Raw genomic sequence first — 23,126 nt, forward strand, 5'->3', positions numbered from 1 at the left:
CCTTTGAGAGACTGGGCAGGGTAGACAGCTGTTTAATTGCCTCCGTCTCCAAGGCAGCTATACCAAAAGCCCACCAGTACCGTTTTGGGTCCTTGAAATACCCTCTCCTGAGGTAGTCTATGCCAAGGATGTGCAGAGCCTCTGGGCCAGTCACAATGGGGTGCTTTTGCCACTCACTCCCAGTTAGGCTCACTTTGGCCTCCAACATAGTCAGCTGTTGGGATGCCCCTGTCGCTCCAGAAATACAGATGGGTTCTGCCCCGTTATAGCTTGATGGCATTAGGGTACACTGTGCACTGGTGTCTACTAGAGCCCTATACTCCTGTGGGTCTGATGTGCCAGGCCATCGAATACACACAGTCCAGCAAACCCAGTTGTCCCTTTCCTCCACCTGGCTGGAGCCAGGGCCCCTCTAGTCCTGGTCATAGTATTCGTTACTCCCTTCTTGTAAATGCGAATCAAAAGTCCTTTTATTAAGATCAGAAGTAAAATCAGCCATTCTTCTCTGTCTGGGGAACTGCTCACTGGAAACTGGAGCAGCAATTTTCCTGGAAGAACCCCCTTTTGTGATTGTTTTTCCTTGCAACTCATGTACTCGTGCCTCTAGGGTTGAGGTAGATTTTCCATCCCACTTCCTCGTGTCCTCTCCATGGTCACGCAGGTAAAACCACAGGGTGGCCTGTGATGTGTATCCACTATATCCTCTCTCTTGAGCAGAGGGACGCTTACTCCTAATGGCTGAGATACTGGTCCGTACAGGTGGGGAGTAGGACATATCCTCTTTGAGTTGCTGGACCTCCTGGGACAGTTTTTTCACAGCCAAGACGCAGGCCTGTAAGGAGGAAAAGAAACTTTCTTCATATTGCCGGAGTTGGCCAGCCAATTCATCCACTGTCTATTCCTGTCCGTTTTTCCATGTCATTACTGCCAATGAGCGCATGCGATGCTGGTGCACTCCGTACAAACTTCCGCCACGTGGGTCATGTGCACCTGACTTCATCTGGATCTTTGGATAACTGCTCATTTTTCAGGTCATCATAAATCACCTCCAGCACAGCTAATTCCCTCAGATACTGGATACCTCTCTCCATGGTGGTCCCCTTGCCTGGGTGACATATAACGTCTTCTTTGAAGGGATACTTTTCCTTCACACCTGACAGGAGTCGCCTCCAGAGGCTGAGGACTTGCGCCCCTTTTCCAATTGCTCTGTCAATGCCCCCTTCCCTAGAAAGGGATCCCAGCTGCTTGGCTTCCCTACTCTCTAATTCCAGGCTACTGGCCCCGTTATCCCAGCATCAGAGTTGACAGGTGACAATGTGCTCACCTGGATGATGGCTGAAATCTTTTTGCATATATCGCAGCTCACTCAGGGACAGGGGTCGGGTGGTTACCCTCTCATTTATAAGTTCTGCCTCTTCCTCCTCCTGTTCTTGTGATGGCCCTGGTTCATCTTCATCCCTTACTAAATGAGCTGATTTTCTTGTGTATTTCTTCTTGTGTATAGGGACGACTGATACTGGCACAGTTTGGTTCTCTCGTTCAGCTGCAGCGCCTGTTGCCAGGGTTGGAGTTGCCACAGTGCCTGTTGCTGGGGTAGATCTCTGGATGGCATTCTTAAATAGTTGTTTAACCCTAAGCAAGACCTGAACCACATTCAGGAGACATAGCAATAGGACCATGCTCGTTTGAACATCCCAAGGATATTCAAAATTCTCAAGAGCTGTTGTAACTAGCCTGAAGGAGAAAGGGAAGGTGAAGGAGTAGGGAAAAGTGTACCCCCTTGTCTCCCCCATAGATTGGTTCTCTGAGGAGAAAAGGTAAAGAGTGTAATTATTAATAGTTTCCGAGAGGTGGCTTCCAAGGTACGGAGATGGCAGCAATGCTGAGTACAAATACCAGATTAGTCTCATGACCAATAATTTTATCATATGATAAGCCACTGTTACACAGTGCAGCAAAATAATAAACTCAATCCAGCTCCCAGTGGTGATAAACAGCACAATAGGGAACATATACAGCAAGGAAGGCACTACATAACACAACTTTGAGAGCAAGCACAGCAACTCTGAGAGCAAATAAATCAACATTGTGAACAGCGATTATTAAACCAATATAATGAATGCTTATAACAAATCTGCCTTAACACGTTCTGGTCAGATCTGTCGTTATCTCAACCCTTCGTGTCCCACCTGGGGTGCCAAAAGGACTGTTGTGGTCTAACCCGGCAGGCAGCTAAACACCACACAGCTGTTCGCTCATTCCCCCCTGCGCCCAGTGGGATGGGGAAGAGAATCAGGGAAAAAAAAGTAAAATTCGTGGGTTGAGGTAAAGATGGTTTAATAGGACAGCAGAGGATAATAACAATAATTATAAAATAAGCAGAGATTAATAATAATAATAATAATAATAATAACAACAACAACAACAACAACAACAACAATAACAACAATAATAATCATAATAAAAAAAATACAAAATAAGTGAAGCACAATGCAACTGCTCACCAACCGATGCCCAGCCAGTCCCCGAGCAGCGATCGCTGCCCCCCAGCCAACTCCCCCCAGTTTATACACTGAGCATGACGGCATACGGCATAGAATAGCCCTGGGGCCAGTCGGGGTCAGCTGTCCTGGCTGTGCCCCCTCCCAGCTTCTTGTGCACCAGGCAGAGCATGGGAAGCTGAAAAGTCCTTGACCAGTGTAAGCACTACTTAGCAACAACTAAAACATCAAGGTGTTACCAACATTATTCTCATCCTAAATCCAAAACACAGCACTATACCAGCTACTAGGAAGAATATTAACTCTAACCCAGCTGAAACCAGGACAGCACGTGAAAATTTAATTCTTGCTGAAGGACGAGGCCTTTGGGAGCCTGGGTCATTCCTGGACATGGTCTTGGGCTCTGGGCACCGGTTTAGATGGAGGCAGAGGTAAAGCTGCTCTCTGAGCTGCTGCAGCCACGAGCAGCCCCAGGCTAAGCCCCTTATGCAACCCTTCCGTCACAGCCTCCTCAGCTTTGCTTTGCTTTGCAGCTCTGAGCTTCAGGATTTAAGGACATTTGCAGTTGCTGTGCTGGGAAACAAGCCCTGCCTGTAAAGCATAAATAATAAAGATCTCGTATGTTATTGGGCATGAAAACCCACTGAGAAAACATGATTTTATCATTATAAAGGCAAAGCCACGGAAAGGGCCAGCAAGAATGAAAGCTAATCAATGGAAGCAGAGCCCCTGCAGGCAGATCATGGGGGACAGGGAACAAGAGAGCAAGAAAAGATTGGGCCTGAGAGCCGTGGCACAGCCATGTGCTTCTGCAGGGTTTGACCTCTCTCCTTCCAACCTCAGGCTCTTTTCTAACCTGAGCTAAGATTACCAGAGGGATGGAAACAGGGTGAGACTCCAGTGCTTTCCTGTGCACCCACAGCACATGGTTCATCCAGACCCAACGATGCTGTGTGGCTGAGGAAAAAAGTTAACACGGTGCGAAAGCATTCAAATTATGCTCTGCTTGTTCCCTGACAGCTGAGGGAACAGGTGGGGAAGGGCTGGCTTGTTTCCTCTTGGGAGATGGGAAAAAAATAATCAATAATTACCGATCTTTAGTTTGTAAACTACAACCACCTGGACATGCACACACATGCACTCACACGCAACCAACCCGTCTCCCAGCTCCCATGCAGGAGATGAAAAGCTTTGGGTTCGTTTCCTGGAGAACAGGTTCAAAACTCAGGATTGCTGAGGCACAAGGCAGATGAGCTGGGACCGATTAACTGTATTGGCATATAAACACTTCATAATGGCAAAGGGACTTGCACACATCACACATGAGAAGACCTTGACAAAAAGATGTTATGAGTGTGCTCTGATTAGTCCGAGTTACATGAAACCACCATTACGTTGAAAGTGGGCACGTTTACCAGGGTGTTTTCTTTTTAATGACTGATTCGGCTATTAGGGCAATTCCCCCAAAAGGCAGCAGCAGACTGGCTCTTCTTTCAGAAGAAAATGCCAAATACGTGTGCATGTGTGGGAAGGGGGGAATCATTTTATTGAACTGAATCATTTTCTTACTGATACTACTTCCACTTGTGCAGTTTCCTGTGACTTTGAGAAGAGCTGGAAACCACAACGAAGAAACCGATTTCTTCGTGCAGACAGGAGAATACTGCGTGTCTCCTCATTTTGGTGTAAACACCGAGTTGTTTATGCCGGCTCACTCACGTCAGCGTGAGGCTAGAGATAGGGTTGTAGGTTTTTTAAAGATGATCCAAACACAGCAGTAGCTCAGCCTGCAGCACGGCAGACACTGGACATCTGCAGAGATGACAGCTATGGCCTCGGCACTGGGGTGGCGAAGAAAACCCCGCAACTTCAGCACCGTCCGAGCAGTGCCAGCATACACGCTGGCTGATGGGCGTTTTTAAGCACCTCCCGTTAAACCCCCGGGTGCTGACCCGGGCACTGGGCTGGCCCCTCACCACACCCACTAAAGTCTTTACCTCACTTCACATCAGCGAGGAGACAGATCCATTTTAACACCGCCCCCTCCTCCCCCCCCCCCCCCCCCGCTTTCTCCCCGACCGGGCTCCGGGCACGCCGCTGCGGCCTAGGCAGGGCCGTCCCCCCCCGGGGCTCGGCGGCCTCTGAAGGCGCGAACCGTCTCCTGCCGCCCACCCGGGCGCGGCCTCCCTGCGGGCCGGCAAACCTCCTCAGCGGCGGAGCGGTGCCCGCGCAGCCCGCAGCCCACCGCCGCCATCGCCCCCTTACCCCCCCTCAGCCCGGGCGGCGGGAGGCGGCCGCGGCGAGGCACCACCCCCGGGCGGGCCCGGCCCAGCGCATGCTCCGCAAGCGGGCGCCGCTGCCGCTGCCGTGCCGGGACCGCCGCCCAGCCGCTGCCGAGCGCCCGCGGGCTTCGCTGTCGCGCACACCGGGCCGGGCCGGGCCGAGCCGGGCCGAGCCGAGCCGAGCCGCGCCGCCCTTCCGGCCCGCGGGGCCGCGGCTGAGCAGCACGGCCGCCCCGCGGTCGCCTCACGGCCGCCCCGCCGCCCGGCGAGGCGCGACGGAAGCGGTGAGTGGGGCCGGAGGGGGCTCCCGCGCCCCCCGGCCGGGGCCCTGGGCCGAGGGAGCGGCGGCGGGTGGTGCGGGCGGCAGGCGCGTCCCCTGAGGGAGGCTCCTGAGATGGCCGACGGCGCCGGGCGCGGGGGCGGCGCGGGGCTTTTCCCGGCGGCCGCGCCGGCCCCTTCCCGGGCTCAGCGCGGCGACCAGGCCCGGGGCCGGCGCCTGGGCTGGGGTGTGCGGTGCCGCTGGGTTCCCCTCAGCGGAGAGGGGCCGGCCCGGGTAGGGGGCAGTGCCGGGCTGGGAGGGGGTTTTCAGAGCCACGGTACAGCGCGCGGCGGCGGCGACTCCTGGGCGACCGCGGCGGGGGAGGCCGGGTTTTGGTGATAGGAGGAACCAGAGTGAAGTAACTTCGGCTCTGCCTGCTGGTGGAAACGGGTGAAACAAAAAAATAGCCAGGCGCTCATGAGCGAGCTCGGACACCCCGTGAGCTTACAGGAGTCCTCGGTCTTTGCAAGTGGAGATACTGCTGCCTTGCGTGTCTCTGCAAATTAAGGGCTTGGAAAAATTAATTGGGTCCATCTGTCAGTTCGGCATCTGTTCCTGTGTTAGGAATAGAGGCGCTTTCTGGACATCTTTCAGACCCCCTCTGTAGGTGCTCCTTCCCCTAAAGGTGGTGACAGCCATCGTGCAGGCAGGTCGCCTGTTGGTTGGATATCTGTCACCCAAAAGGACAAGCAGGGATGCAGAGCAGGTAACCTGGCAGTTGGCAAGTTGCGCCTATGTTTCACCTTCTCCAGACATCTAAAAACGTAATTCTGCTTTACGTGTGTGTGTGTGTGTGTGTGTGTGAAAACAATTGCTATGTTGTTTGGATAATCCTGTTGAGTTGGGATTTTCAAAATATGTGTAGAAAGCTCATACATGAGGAGCACCAGGAAACAAAAGTCTGAAGCATGTCAACCCTGCTGCTAACCGTGTAGGTGGATGGCAGAAAGACAACATGGCAGTTGCTCAGTGTGGCAGGAGAGGCTGGACCCGGCTCTGTTTGAACAGACATCGAGTCTGTGCTTAGGAGGATGGTGTGGTGCTGGGGAAACTGTGTGGCTAACGGGGTGGCTTCTCTGACAGATTAGGGATGTGGGGGGTGTATTTTGAGGCAGAGAAGTGCAGTGCAAGAAAGTTTGGTGTGTTTTGTTTTGCTTTTTTTTGGGGGGTGGGGAGGGAGATGGGAGTAATTTGATGTTGCATCAGTATTTAAACTTAACTCCAGTTAGCCCAATTTAACTCTTGCTTGTAGAAGATTCTCTGCAATTTTGTTCTTGACCAGAATGTCTGTACGTTGGTACCATTTTGTTCACGGCTGCTGAAGCTCCGTTTTAAGTTCAGTTTTGACCATATATGGGGAGTGGTAGGCATTTCCTCCTGGCACTTGTTTTTAAAACACACAGGAAGTTGCACCTTGATCTGGGTTTGCGCTAGGTGACACAGAGACAGGTGCTTTGAAATACAGGGCCAGTTAAGGACGTGCTGCTCATGTCTGAGCAAACGACAGATCGCATCAGGCTCCTATTGTCATTTGCAGTGTTAAAAGTTAGTGATCGCACGCAGGTTTTAGAAGCGTTTTTGTCAATACATTTTTAGTGATTCAGTTCTCCTTAAATATGTTACTTGTCTAAGTATCTGCAAGCCGTTTGCCCCAAAGCCCAGTGGAATAGAAAATATACTATGCTCGTACAGAGCAAAACTGCAAACATTTGACCCTTGGGAAAGGTTAGGTGAAAAACTTGTAAAAAGCCAGGATGACTGGGTTTAAATTTGCACAAGAATATAAACACAGAACTGGAACAACTTTAAGTTTGTGAACTCCTGGAAGTCTCTGCACTACAAAAATCTTTCAGAATTAATTTCGAAGTGGCTTTTTTGAGAGGTAGATTCTGTGAATCTCGAACTGTTCAAGAATATGCTGTTTCTGTATGTCCAAATTGACTTGTCTGCTCAACGAGTTCATGTAAAAAAACAAATGGGAAGCAAGATCTGGAGAGACTATCCAATACAAAAGCTTTGGAAAGCAAACCTGTATCAATTGCAAAGCAAAAAGCTGAAGTGTACCTGAATAGTCACTGGACAGACTGAGTGGGTAAAATCAACATACCTTTTAAACTCATTTTTTCCTTAGTCAAATAGAATCTGCAATTTAAACTTACTTTAATTCTTTTACCTTACCTCTTGGAGGGCTGGAAGTAAGCCAGGGTTCTTGGTTGGAAGAAAAAGTGATACTAATTCAGTAAGTTTAGACGGACATTTCTGTGTAGTTCACAGTCTTGCAAATAAGACTGAATTCACAGAAACCAGCTTCCCTTTTTTGTGTAGAGGGGAAAAATCTTTCCGTTTTCGTAGGCGGCATCCTGACAGTGATGCCTGCTGTTGCGAGCAGGAAGATTTCACCTCTTTCCTGCCATGTACCTCCCCATCCTCCCTTGATTTGGAGGTGAAACACCTTTTTCACCTGCAGAACTGGCCTTGGGTTTCTTGGCACCTTGCTGCTGCTGGACTTGGTATGAGGAAGAGAGGTTCAAAATACAGCACAAACCCAAACGGAGAACCCTTGAATCTGTACGCTGTGTTGGGCCTGAATTGCGCAAGAAAGAGCTGCTCTGTGTTCAAATAAAGAGGAAGGTGTTTGAGTTATTTTGAGAGGTTAAAGCTTTTACGCATACAAACAAACCCTTAAGACTCGTTTGTATTTAGATGTGAAAAGGATTGTTATGAGAACCTGTGAACCAGAAAGCATGCTGAGAAGCCAGGTTATGGAGAGAAGACTGAGTTGGGTCTTGGTTCCTGAGTTGTCTCCTGTCCAACAGCAATTAAAAATGACAAGATGTTTTCTTCTGGATGATAAACTGGCAATATTCAAGTTGTTCTTTTGTAGCCCGTCCAACAGTTTGCAGTTTCTTAAAGATTCCTGTAAACGCACTCAGAGTTGCTCTAGATCTCTAAAGCACTTAAAATGCAATTAGATTTCAGGTATTGGTAATAGCAAACACTTGCCGAATTGATAGAAAATGGCTTTTACAGTTCAGGCGCATAATTCAGTCAGTTTCTCAGAGTCTGCCTTTTGCAAAGAAAGCTTTTTCATGGACTGTTACGGCTTCGTTTTGCTAGTAGGATGAGACAAATATGCTTGAACCTCATCAAGAAGGAAAGTAGAGTCTCAAAAGAACAGCATTTTGGGTGTTTGGCAGCTAAATTGTTACTTCCATCTATTTCTATAGTTTCTGTACAGTACATGAAGTGACAGATTAGGGGGGATTATTCTGCTCACTCACTTGATGTCTTTAGCAGTGCTTTTAGGTACCCTGTCCAGCATTTGTTTTCCCCATTCACCTGATCCTTCCAAAAAACTGAAACAATGCTAAAAAGTACTAGGTTACTGGAAAAATAAGTTGATGATGGTTCTCTTGGGCAAATTGGTTGCAATTTTTCTTGGCTGAAATTGGAGGGGGGAAGTGAGGAAGTGTGATTTAGTGGTTTTAATGTTCTGGCCAGTTGAAAACAGGTGGATTTTTAAGGAACAGGTCCTGACACTTTTCTTCATGCCGAAGGTCTTATAAAACTGCAGACAGTTTTGCTGGCTAGAGTAATTCTCGTTTTTTCCCTGAACTGGTTATATAAATGTAACGTAAATTGCATAACTGACAGAAAAACTGAACTACAGGAAACTGGAAGAGCAGCTTCTACTTGGAAGAGTATAGTCTGTACCACTTATATTGCATATCATTACTTCTTACCATCCTCTGATGCCATACGAGTTGTTTGACAACAGTGACATGAATATGGTTCTTTGCATGTTAGGTGATTATGACTAAAATTTAAAATAGCTGGCCCATAAAATTGTTCTGTTAGACTTCCCCCCGCCCCTGCAGGATGTGAAAGGTAAGATAGGAAATAAAGGAAAAGAACTGGAAGTCGATGGAAAAGCAGAGGATGTACACATCATCCCAAACTATGGAGCAAGGTGGTGGTGAAAGCCTGGGAAAAATCAAATTGGAGTTCTTGTTTGAGGAGGAACTTACCTGCAGAGTTAAGATTCTGAACAAGTGCACTTATAGCTACCAAAGAATAGGAAAATTGTTTGTATTAAAGTAAGTGGCTTGGTGTTGCTATTGATTCTGCTTTGTCAGCAGTTCTGATAGTAAACAAACCGTCTTCCAGAAATACCAGGTCACTGTTCTGCTGTAGCTATGGAGCTCCCAAAGTAGCAGCAAGGGCTTGCTAGTAAAGAACAAGCTTTTACAAGGTGACTGCCTTCAAGAAACTCATCCATCATGAACGCACGTATCTGGTAGCTTTGCTCTATGAAGTATTTTGGACTTCTGCTCGTTGGAAGCTGGTCTGCTGCATAAAGGAGGGTCTGCTAATAAATTGAATAAATTCGGTATTTAATGCTATATTCTCTGACTTTTGAAGTCATTACCATGAGTCAAGACTTTGGTTGACTCTCTGTGTACTGGAGGAAGCAACAGGAAGGTTCACAAAGGAGTCAGTCTGCAGGCGAATAAGCATATAATGCAGCATTCAATGTGTTTAGAAGTCTTGGGGTGTTTTGATCTCAGCTGTGTCACTGGCCAGTGCCTGACTTTTGCTAAACAACCTGTTTATTCCTTCAAGAAGTTTCTGCCCCACTCTTTCCTGGAAATGCTGCATTCCCTCCCCAGTCCCAAAGGCTTAATTCCCTTCGAACACAAAATGTAAGTGACAACTGCTATTCATACTTCCAGCAGAAAAGTCCTAAAGGAAAATTTGCACGTTCCTCAGTCTGTGGTACGCAATCTCCCTTGTTCACAGAGTGGATCTGGGAGGGGCCCTGGCTTCTTGAGGGCCATGAATATACGTGCAAGGTTTTAGCAATTTTGGACACCAAGTGCTATTTAAACTGTTCCTTTAGTGTTTTCTTTCCTGTCGTTTCCAGCTATTCAAAGACTGAGCGGAGTCTGGATTGCCCATCAGGTGGCCCAGCTGGAATTTAGCAGGGTATTGAAATATTTAATTTTATTAGCAGTACTCTTAATAATTAACCTTCAATCTGGTGCATATTCTGTCAAAATAACTTTGTTGGTCTTCCACTTCAGATCTTTTAAACTACTTAATTTTACTGGCTGGAAGTTGAGATTGAGGTAATATTGACTCATGCTGTTTTGAACAGGAAAAAATTCTTGTTCAACCTAGGAGGTTGTACCTAGATCTGCTGTGAGAGCTACCGTGCCTAGTGCTGTGCTGGAGGCAGCAGTTCTGGAAAAAATCCTTACACCTTTCATGTCAGGAGAAAGGATAGATCTAAGCCTTCTACTTTTCTGGGTAAGGAAAATGAAGCAGACCATGCTAGATCTGTGACCTGGACACGGGAGCGAGGGAGGAGAGGGAACACTTGTAAGAAATTTGTTTGTATGTGGACTCAGTTTTTCAGGAAATTAATTTGGCAGAACTAGCTTTTATACTCATTTTGAGACACTAGCAGCACAAAGAGATACATTAAAACAAAACAAACCTTAAAAGCCTTGGCACTTGTACAGTCTAAATAACTTCCTGTTACTTGCCATCCATAAATACCTGTCTCTATACTCCAGTAAAATCCAGAGGAGTGCAATAACAAATTCAAAGCAGGTTTTTTGTTTGTTGTTTGTTTGGTTTTAATAAAGCTATATTAGTTCGTAGGGCATTAGATGTTTAAGGGGAAAAAAAAAAAGTAGTATAAAAGGTACCATCTAGCTTAAGGACGTTTTTGATCAAGAACAACTATAAGCTGGCATTTGCAGTTCACTTTATATGGTTTTCTTGTATACTCAGTGTCTTTCGTGTTTACTGAAGATGCATAAGAAATAACCTTTCACTTCCTGAACACTTTGGTATTTCAGTTTTCCTCAAAGTATGGCAAAACAGATGCTAATAATTTTGAAATTGCCAGAGCCCATCTGTTTAGAGAGTTTGAAAGTTCAAAAGGAACCAGACAGTTAAATCAGCGAGCCTGACCTGTATGTATCGGCCTCTGTTGTCACCCTTTACAGCTCTGTAAGCTGTGCTGGAGCACTCTGTTCAACAGGAGTTACCCTCTCTTCTGAAAACAAAAGATTACAAATATACTGTTTGCCTTTTTGTTTTTTTCCTGCTATTGATTTGTGTTGTGTTTGTATTAAACTGTATTTTTTTTCCTTATTTGAATCTTCTATCCTTCTTTCTTGTTCTTAAGTCTTAAGCTGAAGGAAGAGAAAGATGCATTTGACTTCATTATTAAAGTAACAGCTGCAATTCCAAAACTTAGCACTTGCTGCCTTCCACTGTTTCAAGTGGTAAAGTCTATTTGAGTGGTCTACAGGCCGTAATGGACACCACGTTCTTCTGAAATGCTGCTATAACCTCATGACTGTTCTAACTGTTTTTCTATTAGAAACATCAGTGCCTGGCTTAGGCAGAGAATGGCTTAAATGTATTTTATTTGACTGTCACGTATTGATTTTTAGAAAGTCTCTTAATAACTCTGCCCCCTAGGGACAGGGAACAGTCAAGAGTTCATCCAGATTCTGGAAAGTGCTGGTATAGTCAGAGAAAAGGAGCCTGTCTGATCCCCATTTTTTTTCAAGGGTCATAACTGTTCATTGCCAAGAAAACTTATACATGTGTTCATGCTGCTGTATCATTGCCCTCATGAAGGGAACATAGAGGTTGTGTTTATTGATGATATAGAACAAGCCCCCATAGCCCAATGAATGTGTTGTGTGTAGGTGCAAGTCGCTAGCATGAGCATTGCTAACTGGGATTCTCACCCAGAAGCCTTTGTCTTACCACCAGCATCACCTGGAAAAAAATCAGCTTGTGTTTTTTTTTTTTTTTTAATGCCAGCACTTAGTAGTAATTCATGGCCATGAACACCTTTCTAATAAGTGTGGAATTGATTAATAGAGGAAAGCATGGGTTTGATTTCACTGTCAAAGCCACAGGTGGTAAGTGAAAGGACATACAGGGATAGCTGACTTAGAGAGCTTCATTTTTACAAAAGAACAACAGCTATCTTCTGCCAAGTTTAAAAAAAAAAAGAAAAAAGTCCTGCGGGTTTTACAGTCCTTTCAGCTTCCTGTACATGTGACTTACAACACGGCTAAGTTAAATGTATATAAGCAAGATACATTAGCAACCAGAGGGCTCACTTTGCCTAAAAAAGGCACCTTTTAAATCCTGAATACTCAGTATATGCCAGCTCAGCCTTAAACAACTAAAACCTAAGATGCAAGTCTTGTTAGCTTGGCTGTGTACAGATTAACTGTTTGCCCTTTGTTGGTGTTGACTGAAATTTTACCTTGCAATAGAAGTGTGTAGTATCTCCAAGTTTAATCACGCTATGTTCTTACAAGTTTGCTGTTGAATTAAGTGAAAAATGGGCCCACATTTTTCTCAGCTTACGGTGTGTGTGTGGAGGGAGGAGGTAAGCAGTGCTGCCTGGGGTATTGGCGAGGCTGTGGTTTCACATTGCAGATCACAGCAGCACTATCTCAATGCACTCCTGTTGTGGCATGTCACCCCTTCGGTTGAGCAACTAGCGTGCTCCGGTGGATACCTGTTTCAGCTCAGAAGATTTCTCATCAGCTCCCTCCCCTGCCTTCTGCAGGGATGTGCGAACTTGGACACTGTTGTGAAAATCTTGCCTGAGAATCACCAGTATGCTTTTAAGTGGAAGCAGTTTAACTTCTTCATATAGCTCAGCGTACACAAAGTATTTTTCTCTAGAGCTGACTTGCACCACAGCATATACCTGTTGACAAGCTTTGTGCGTCATTTAGCACGCAGAGAAGCATCTATATAGAACCACCCTCTTGCTCTGCATACTTAGAGAATTAATTTTACGTGACAAGGGCAGGACCTGCCAACCTATAAATCTACAGTAGGACTCTGCCTCTTCAGGGAGAGAAATCTGGATCATGCATTACCTTCACCTCTCCTTTGCTGGCACAGCCTCATTGCGTGCCTTGAGATTGTTTCATGCTTTCTCTGATGAACAACTTCCTTATGACTTTTTCAATCCATTATATCTTTGTTACTTAACTGCTTGATGAAGTTTAATTAGCAGTTAATGTAATCTGCTATGCTTGCTTGTATGCATATATGCTGCTAACTCCTGTTTGCCTTTAGAGTTCCACGCAGGTTCAGTTTCACACAGACAAATCAGGGCATATCAGTGAAGCTGAATAATTACAGTGAAGCTGAATAATTACATAAAGAACTTGATTTGTCCCAAGCTTTGTGGTCAGTTCAGCCTTTAAAATACAGCTGAGATGCAAACTGCTGTCTCTTCATGATAATTTTGCTGAAGCTGGCAAAGGCTTTTGTTAGAACTGCATCTTTTTTGCATGGCTCCAGCTGGAAATAAGATTTACTGCACATTTCAGCTCACATTTTTAAAACAGTTTGATCAGTGCTAGTTCTGCATTCAAGGCCAAGACAGTTTATACATGTGCACACCACCACTTGAGATGTCCCATCGCCCAGGTGGTTACTGCTCCCTTTCTGTTGGAAGGTACTGCCCCCATCCCTGCAGCTGAACCATGTATGCTTCCTTTTTTCGCCAGCAAAGACTGGTAACCACCAGTAAAATAGTAACATCTTCATCAGGCTCTGCTGCCTGTACAAAGCATGTACATCTACTCACAGCCGAAGTAATTTTAGAAATGTTTAAGGTATGTCCTAATAATTGAATTATGCTTTAAAAGAAAACCCTCTTTCTTAGATATGGTTTTGAAGTTTTTATTAAACAATGGAGATCAGCAGCTTTCCCAGACCATTTCAGGGTTGGACTTGATGATCTTAAAGGTCTTTTTCAACCTAAACGATTCTATGATTCTAAGGTGTTTGTTTTTCAAAACCTGTTGTTACTCAGTTTAAGAGACAGGGAAAGTTGAGAGTAGTTTAATTAGCAGGCAAGACTGATGTAATGATCCTAATCTTGTAAACAAATACACACTTACGGTCATACAAAGCTATTGTACTGGTTTTAGTGGGGCATCTCATGGTGTGTGCTCATAGAGAGGACACAGCCTACAAACACTTAACGTATAATTTGCTGAGCCCCAACCAAAGGCTTAAGAAGAAGCTTAATCTATTATATCTCTATGTTAAGAGATTAATTTTTCAGGACTTACTTTAGAATCAAACTCTTCTTAAGGGTAGGTAATATGGCATAATTCTGTAGAGCAGCAAGCAGTCTACTCCCTGAACATCCCACTATAAAATATGCTAAAATGGGGTAATTCCCTTCGCCCCATCTGTCTCGGTCTCATCCATAATTAGGGATGAGCTATAAAATGTCTTTTAAAGGGGTAGGAGGAGACGGTACTTTATTGGGAATTTGACCTGAGAAGTCAAATAATGTGGAGAAGCCTAGTGGGATGGGTGTTTTTCAGTAGTAAGCATTCTGCAGTAAACTGATGACTTAGAAATGCTATTGCAGAGTTCTCTCTTGATTTTTGCATACTGAGTCCCGCATCAAGTTTTCTAAGTTTACAGCTGACGTATGTCTTCCTGGTTTGATTTGCATTTGATCTTCATTTCCAGAAGCTGTGACGTTAAAAAATTAACTAGTGTATTTTTTCATGTGCGAGTATGAGTAATGTAAGGGAGAGGGGGAAGGAAGGGCTCAGTCCAATTGATTTTGTGATAATTCTGTGCTCTTTTCATGTTATGATTTTACAGCTGTGGTCTTGTTCTAAATCAAAGGCACTGGATTTAGGCAAAGAAAAATTATAATTTGATCCTGATTTGTTTTTTATGAGGCAAAATGTTATCTTATGCTTAAGAAAACAAATAACGTTTTTAATTTGTATACCAAACAGTTCTTTCATGATAAAGCGACTGGAGCATCTTTTATATAACACTTCAGTACTGTGAGGGTGGTCAAACACTGGACCAGGCTGCCCAGAGGTGTTGTGGAGTCTCTATCTGCAGAGATTAACAACCCAACTGGGGACATCCTGGGCAGCCTGCTCCAGCTGCCTTTGCCTGAGCAGGGCTTGCAGCAGGTGATCTCATAATGTTTAATAAAATTAACCTCTCGATATGTCCATTTTTAATTTAATTCTGTAGTTGGATTTATTGCCAGATTAAATTTGTGTGTTTCAGTCCTCTAAAAAAAAAATAAGTAAATGATAATAACTAGTAACGAATGGCTTCTTATTGGAATATCTGGTACGCTTATTCTGTTTCCCTTGCCACATCTGTTTGCTCTCTTGTTACAGTAAACAGAAAAGAATCTACAAGATTTAAAAATGGTGGTTTTGGCTTCTGTAATTCTCAATTAAGCTTTCATCATTCCTAGCTAAAATGATAGGGTGGCTCCTTCAGAGTTTTTGTCAAAAGTATTTTTCAGGAGGCTAGGTTAAGTATGTGATGATAACTAGTGAAAACAAAGTTTAAAGCAGCCTAAATGAAATCCTTTCCCCTGATTTCAGTGACTTTTGGTCACAATCCGTTAGCTCTCAGAATTTATCTAGGAGAAAAAAGAAAGTGGTCTAGTATTTCTGATGTTTAAAACAAGTCAAGTCTTCTATTATAATCAAAGAAAAAATATAAAGCAGTTTTTCTGAATCTCTCTTGAATCTCTAGGTGTACTTTGGCTTCCTTGTTACGAATGGTAAGGAAGTAGTGGCATGCAGATTTCTCTCTCTTTGCACATGTTAGGAATTGAATGCTGCTTACAGTGATGATTCCATACCATTTGCGTCATGCTCAAGTCCCATGCTATTCAATACAACATCATTAACGTTGCCTGCCCCCATCCTTTATCAACGTTATTCTCAGCACAAGTCCAAACCATAGCCCCATACTAGCTACCCTGAAGAAAATTAACTCTATCCCAGGCAAAACCAGTACAGAAGCTAATGGATGCTGAGAGTCAGCTTTCCGGTGGCTTTGTAAGAAAACAGAAAATGAGAAATTTGAGGTTCTCGTAACTGTGGGTGTCGTGCATTTAAAAAAACAAATAAAATCGTTCATGAGCCCTTTCTACAAGCGTTACTGAGAACCTCTTTTTCTGCTCAAGAGCCTGTGGTTTGAGAGGAGTGGAGCGGCATGGAGTGGAATGGGCATGGTTTGAACATCCTTGTTCCATGTGGGTGAAGATCCTGCCAGAGCAGAAACTATTAAATATATCTCCAAAGATGATCTCCCATCCTGAGTGCTGGCGTAAGACACATTTTGGAGTGGAAAGGAGAAATTGTGGGGAGCACTGAAATCCCCTCTTTCTCGCCACTTTATGTCTCAGAAGCCTATGAGGATGGCGTATTGTTGTCAGATTATCGGCTGGGTTTGACTGTGATCTGTGTAATCCTCAGGACACTTGAGAAATGGTGCCAGGAGCCTCCAGCACAGTGTTCAGGGAGATACAAAGGTGATGTTCACTCAGTGGGTTGTTGTGTGTTGTGGTGTTAGTCATCATGATGCGCAGACGTGGAAGTGACAAGTTCTGCACTGCTGACTTGTTGAATGTCTATAGACCGACAGCGCACTGGGGCTTTTTATTTCCCCTTAACAATGAGGGAAATAATTTTTTTTCTATTTGCATAGAAAGACTGTGTCTAGAATGGCAAAGAGAAATGCAATAGACTGTTTTTAACTGTAAGTAATCTTGCAGATTAAAGATAGCCACTGCATATGCACAGAAGTCACATAACAAGAAATGTTGACTTCATAATTTCTGGTTAAGTACAATTTATGTGCATTTAGCCATTTGAGAAAATGAACCGATTTTACTTCGCGATACAGAAGTAAACACCAAGGCAGAAACGCAGCTGGGTTATGGCCAGATTTCTGGGTTGTAAAACACAGGGAAAGATTTTGGTTAGTTGTTTAAAAACGGGGTATTTCCTCTTTGTGAAGTTCATATGATAATTCTCAGATTGCTTAAGAAAACTACTGGAGGGGTGATACATCCAAGTTATTACAGGAATTTCAGATATTTTTTCCTAAAAAAAAAAAAAAAAAAGAAAAGGTGTGTAGAGATCACTTGTAACTAATTTCTATGAGTTTTCTCTAAGTCTCTAGTTAACCTTTCAATACGGAGCTCTGCTTGATGCAACTAATATTTGTTTAGTATTTACTAAAATACTCTTTCTCTTTAAAAGAAAACTTTCCAGATTTTAGAATAGTGTGTTAGGTTACAAATCACTAGGGTTTTTTTTGACTGGTCTTTAACTAAATTCTGAAACTAGTCAAGCGTTATGATTCTTTCAGTGTGTTGGTGCATTTTAAGTTTGAATCAGTTTTTCATGGGATAACAGCCTTCTGGCAATTACAGTGACTTAGGGCAGTGGTTTGGAGTCTCCCTAAAATCCATTGGGCTTCTGTAAATGATGAGGAATGCCTGATGTGGTATCGCTAGTTTTTGTAGAGGCTGAACAGTTTAAGACTGGGGATATTTGTATTTTACGATAAACCAACAATATAATGAAATTTGAAAAAGGTTTTGTTGTTAAGATTCCTACGTGTTAACTTGCAATTAAATTTCTAAGTTGCTTTTAAGGACAGAAAAAAGGAAGTACTTTTATGGTTAAGAGTATTTAGAGCTAAGGCTTAAGTAGCCATCTTACACAGCCTGTTAGCTCAGCAGTCTACTTGGCAGTTAGCGTACGTATGGTGCACCTTCTGGTTTTATTTTTTCATTGTTTTCTGCAGAAGTGCATGTGCTGTAACAGACAGATTTGCTCCCCAAAGCTTTTTTCTCTAAGTATTGTTTGTAGGAAGTACTGCCCACTACAGTTAAATGTTTATTGCCCAGAATAGCTGCAGTGTGGTATTTGCAAATTGTCTGGCTGCAGACCTGGAGCAAAGCATGAAATGCCCAGCTGGTTTTCAAAAGTTCCTTTTCTCCATAATTTTTAGTTTTGAAATCCAAGCTTTGGAATTGTAATTGTAAAACATCCCATTTCATCACAGTGTATAAACAGGGGAGAGGTGTGATTTAAAGTTCCTCGGACTTGCCTCTCTCCTCTCCTTTTTTTTCCTCAGTCTTTCCTAATGTCCTGATGGTGGGGTTTCACAGGAGGACCTCTCTGGTAGCCCTTCCTTTTCAGTTGTATTCACTCTTCATTGTTTTCTCATTTGTAGAAGTATGAAAAGGAGTGCGTGGTGTGTTAAGCTACTCTCTCTGTTTAGGTGAAGTTAGAACCGAGTCTTTGCAGCAAATAATTGATTTTAAGTTTACACCCCCCCCTAAATTCAGCAGATTTTGTGTCTCATGGTCTCGCAGACGCAAAATATATTGTTAGTTCTGGTATCAAGTTCAAAAGGGGAAATACGAAACCCCAATTCTAGAGCAGAGTTCCTGTTTTTCTGACTTGACAGTTTGAGCTCGGACTTTATTACTGCTATTTTTTGTTAGTTTTGGAAGCAGGCAAATGCTGTTTGATAGTAAGCAAATGGGTCAGTCTGGGCATAATGTTTATCTATCTTCTCTAAGTTATGCTGAAAACATCCCCCAAACTAGTCATGTTATGCTTTTCTTGGCACAGAAGAGCAGAAAGTGGTAATTTTTAAGGCTGGCACAACATAATATAGAAAAAAGTTACTATGAATAATTCGTGTATAAGGTACCTAATGAAGTAGTGCAAATATAGCACTTAACAACTTGGGACTTCCCTAAAATATGAAATGTCTTTCTTAAAGGTTTCAGGTTAGTGATTCTTCTGCATTTTCTTTTGTCTTGATGTCCAAAAAAGCCACTCAGCCTCATAAGAAACATACGGTTGTTATTTTGTCAGTGAGAAGTGAAGATGTAATAAAAACTTGACGTGACTTGTGATGGATATATATGCTGATTAACTATATCATGTTGCTTTGCTACCACTGGCCCCTCTCTCTTCTCTTTGTCATGTTCTTTATGATCTCTTTTAAGCCATGAGTGTCAAAATTAAATTATTTGGGTCAGGGATATTACTGCAAATCTGGCAAAGACTTTGGTATATATGATTTTTAAGCACATAAGTAGTTCTGGAGGACTGCATATGTATATAAAATAAACAGGATCACATATTGCCACCTATAGTGTATATGTAGTATTAAACAATTGTAATTGATACCTGATTAGCTTGATTAGTCTTGATTAAATTGTACATCTATTATGAAAGTTTTGTAATGGCTTTTCCATTCTCTGATGTTTTGATCGTAAATGTACAGTTGAAGTATAAAAGTTACAAACATAACTACGTGGAAATTCCCTGTATGTGACCACTAGTTCCTGTAAACTCCAGTAAATAAGACTACAACTTGCTTTAGAAGGGTTTTTCTCTGATTTTTTTGGGTGGTTTGAACAAAGAATGATAGAGATACTGCACTCAGAAAGCCTGTCTACACAACTTGAGGATTTCTAGGAGGAGGATCTGGTTAGGGGGCAACTCAGTAACGCAGCATGGCTGCAGCTAGGAGGGAGAGAGGGTAAGGAAGTATTTTTTGAGGTGACATGCTTGGTAATTGCCTGTTGAACTTTTTGAGAGTGATTTAAGCATGACAACTCTGTAATTTCTAGTCCTTTTTAATGTTGGCTTTCAGTCCTTTTGTAGTGTAATCCTGTGAATCATTTACTTAGAAGTTATCATTGGAGGTTGAAGGCATGTGTAGAAAATTCTGATGACACTTTAGTGGTGAGTATTGACACACACGGCCCCTCCATCCTGGAGGTCCTGAGATCAGCAGTGGTGTTGTCCAGTATGTAAAGTAAGAGATCTTACAGCCAGCACTGGGAAAGTAGATATGGCAGGAGGTTCCTGGGGTGAGTCATACACATTTGAGTCAGTGCTAAAAGCGATTGAACAAGTGTCCCTGCTTAGCTATTTTTAATATTTGCTTACTCACATTTACTGTACGAAACTCTTTACAGGAAAGGTAGTTAAAAGCTCTAGTAAGTTCTTAAAGCCACTTTTCATGGCAACAGCTTATTATATTGATTTGGAGTGACGTCTTCAGTCCTGCCTTTTCTGAGATTCTTAGGTCTTAGCATAATTCTTGTTCTGCTTGATGCTTCCAGAAGTACTGCAGTCCAGTATTCATAGCATTGCACCTAGACCTACATGGATAAATTGGCATCAAGCCCAGACCTTACAACCAGATTAGCAGTGGCACAGCTGTAGTGGCGGGGAGGGGTGGTAATGCGTAGCCTGGTAGTACCTAGAGGTGCTTTTCAACCTCACCAGGTGGAAGTCTGTTTCATAAGGGATGTGATTTAATATATTAAAAAAATATTCCTAGGTTTTAGCCACAATGAATATATGTCACAGCTTTTCTGTTGTAAAACGCTGCTTGCAATTAGAGTGCTGCCCTTCCCAGGACAGCAGCATGTTCAGCTCATGGAGCTCTGATGACCAGTAAAGTGCAGCCCTGACTCCCTTCTTTACAGATACAGATATTCTCTTCTTTACAGATGTTGACAGCTGTATTTGCAGGAGGAAGAAGTTTAGGAGGTTGCTTGGGGCATGCATATGTGTCATGGAGCTCAGCGGTGGCTTCCTGTTTACTGCTGCTGAGTGAGGATTTGGGCTCAGGCCAGAGAAGGTGCAAGAGTGTGGCTTGTGGATTCGCTTTTACACAGGTTTGCCCCTGCCTCTCCCCCACCCTTCCCATCACTTGGCAAGGTGTTGCGGCAACGACTGTAGCCGTGGGTTGGGGTGTTTGCCGCGGTGGAACCGATACGCTGGATGGAAGTCGCTTTCTTTTCTTGCTGCTAAAAAAATTTCCCGGTGCACAGCAGAGTTCCTTGAGCTTCGTGTTGGCATTGGGAGTGAGGAGGGAGGTTGGGTCACAGTTCTTCAGATCAGGCACTCTTTGGTTGAGTGTGGATAAACTGGGCCTGCTCGGGCTGTTGAAGCTGAGATAACTTTTGTTATCTTCCCAATGTCTTGGGAAGAAAGGCTGATCTGTGGCATGAACAGCTAGTATCTTGGGACTCATCAGTGGGGGGGAGCAAAGCAAGGCACGATGGTTTGTTGGTGTTGAGTCACAGCAGCAGTGTAATGGTCCTGCATCCAAAGCTGCTGTTGTGAGAGAGGCATCAGAAGAGAGGGAAGGAGAAATGCAGCTAAGCAACGTCTGCTGCTGTGTGCTTCTGGAGAACCGAAATAAAATTATACCTGGACTGAAATGTGAATTGGCCATAAACTTTTATGAAACTGCTCTTGGCCAAAACTGGAAATTGAGAAACAGTGAGCGACTGTAAATTCTTATAATATAAAAACACCAGTGGGAATGCACATAGCTGCCTGAAAATGTGAAAGTTTATATTCCTCCTGTAATTTTTTACTTTGGACGGACCTTATGGTTGTGCTTTGAAGAATACCACTTGGTATTCTGAAATATAGAGTATATTTTACTCATACTTTTTTCTTCAGCTTTCATACATTGTAAAACACTCATGGGAGGATGATTTTATTGTTAAAGGGAAGACCACCAAGTTCCCAGGCAGCAACTGCAGAAATAGGACAAGCAAATGTTCTCTAAAAAGAGAAATCAGTGAACTGTAAATAAACATGAGATGATTCAGCCCTACCAGAATTTTGTAGAAGACTTAAATTGGATTGATAAACCGGAAGAGGCGTAAGACTTTCTAGGCAGAAAAGTACTTAGACTGAGAGGTCGAAATTGTTGTACGGGGTGAGATCCTGCACGTTGCCACACCTCTATGTCAAATGCTAAGCGTAGTACAGTTTGTCTGGGAAGGGATGAGTGTAAAGGCCAGCTTTAGTCATTCTGGGACCAAGCCATCAGCAATAGGATAATTGTGCAATTTGCAGTGTGAACTCTCAAATCCATAACCCAAACAGGACTCCCTAAGAAAAGAAAAACAAAATCCCACTGCTCACCATTGTACACTAAAGCTGCTGACATGTCTTAACCACCTTTGAACCACTGTTGGCACTACTCTCAGAGGTAAACATGTAAAATTTACTCCTATTTAGCTGGTTAGTTAAAAACAGTGTATGTATTTGTCCAAGAGGTTGAATGAATTGAGTGTAAATATTTAGTTTGCTTGACAGGGCGATATGGGGATATAGCTCATAGTTGACAAAAGACTCACACCAGCAGTTCTCTTAATTGTATCAAGTACACCATGTCAAGCCATAGCATTCACAATTAAATTGGATAGTGGAAATTCAGTAGAGACAGCAGAGAACTTGCTGAAAATAATTGTTAGAACTTTGGTTGGTTGGAAAAAATCCATAATTACTCATACAGTGTCTTGAAACACTGTACTACTACAGGTGATCAGTTCAGGTATGTGCAAGCTGGGGAAATGCTTATGTCTGTGTTAATAGGTGATGGTGGTGAAGTGGACTGGATTTACGGGTTCCTTCTCAGCCCTGTGTTCCTGCAGAACAAGCTGCTTGTGGCAAAGTCTGCCTGTGCTTAAACACTGAATTGTTAGTTACTGTAGTTGTCTCAGGAGATAAAACTGATACTAGAAGAATATCAGGGTATTCCTCTATTTCAGGCAGAAAACAACTGTTAGATAAGACTTTAACTGCAGGAGTTGGCAGCCTGGCCTTCATAACATCACAGCTATCCCATATTCCGAAGTCCTGTAGGAGAATCAGTATGAAACCATGGAGGATGTGTGCTGTCTTAGTATCCAGAGGACATCTGAGATGTGACTGACTCCATGTTTGCATTGAATGGAGCGTTTGATGACTCTACATGTGTGCACACACTTAAGTGAAAAAGCAGCAAGCACTGTCTGTAGGGTCGGACATAGGAGGCCAAAACAGTTAGCTGGGGAGGAGCATCCGACCCTATAGTTGGACAGCCACCGCAGTTCAGACTCTGCTTTTCAGTCACGAAAGGGAGGCACAAGGATCCTCGTTATTTGGCAGAGCTTGAGTTGTCTACTCGAACAACTTTCTAAAAAGCTTCATTTGGCTTTGACTGATTGACTTCCTTTGTTTCAAGTGTCTTTTACCAATTTACTTGTATTTGATGACTTTTTGGGAAGAAAAGAGCCTGCAGCTGTGAAAAACGGTGGTGGTGTTTTCCAGTTTCAGCTTTTTG

At 43.5% G+C, this 23,126-nt stretch overlaps 1 protein-coding gene across 4 annotated transcripts in view; it reads left to right on the plus strand.

The window, feature by feature from the left end:
* Positions 1-4,853: 4,853 nt before the first annotated feature.
* The window catches only part of JAK1 (Janus kinase 1), a 61,655-nt gene continuing 43,382 nt past the window's right edge, over positions 4,854-23,126 (plus strand). For 3 of the 4 annotated variants that reach the window (XM_087733375.1, XM_087733377.1, XM_087733376.1), the window contains exon 1: positions 4,855-5,067. The gene's annotated coding sequence lies outside the window, so the exon portion shown is untranslated. Of the gene's footprint in view, positions 5,068-23,126 lie in introns of all 4 variants that reach the window. The other variant, XR_015699016.1, reaches the window with a different exon arrangement.

Source organism: Nipponia nippon, unplaced genomic scaffold (genome assembly GCF_047370975.1).
Source record: "Nipponia nippon isolate SJK-2023a ecotype South Korea unplaced genomic scaffold, ASM4737097v1 scaffold_5, whole genome shotgun sequence".
Lineage (NCBI taxonomy): Eukaryota > Metazoa > Chordata > Aves > Pelecaniformes > Threskiornithidae > Nipponia > Nipponia nippon.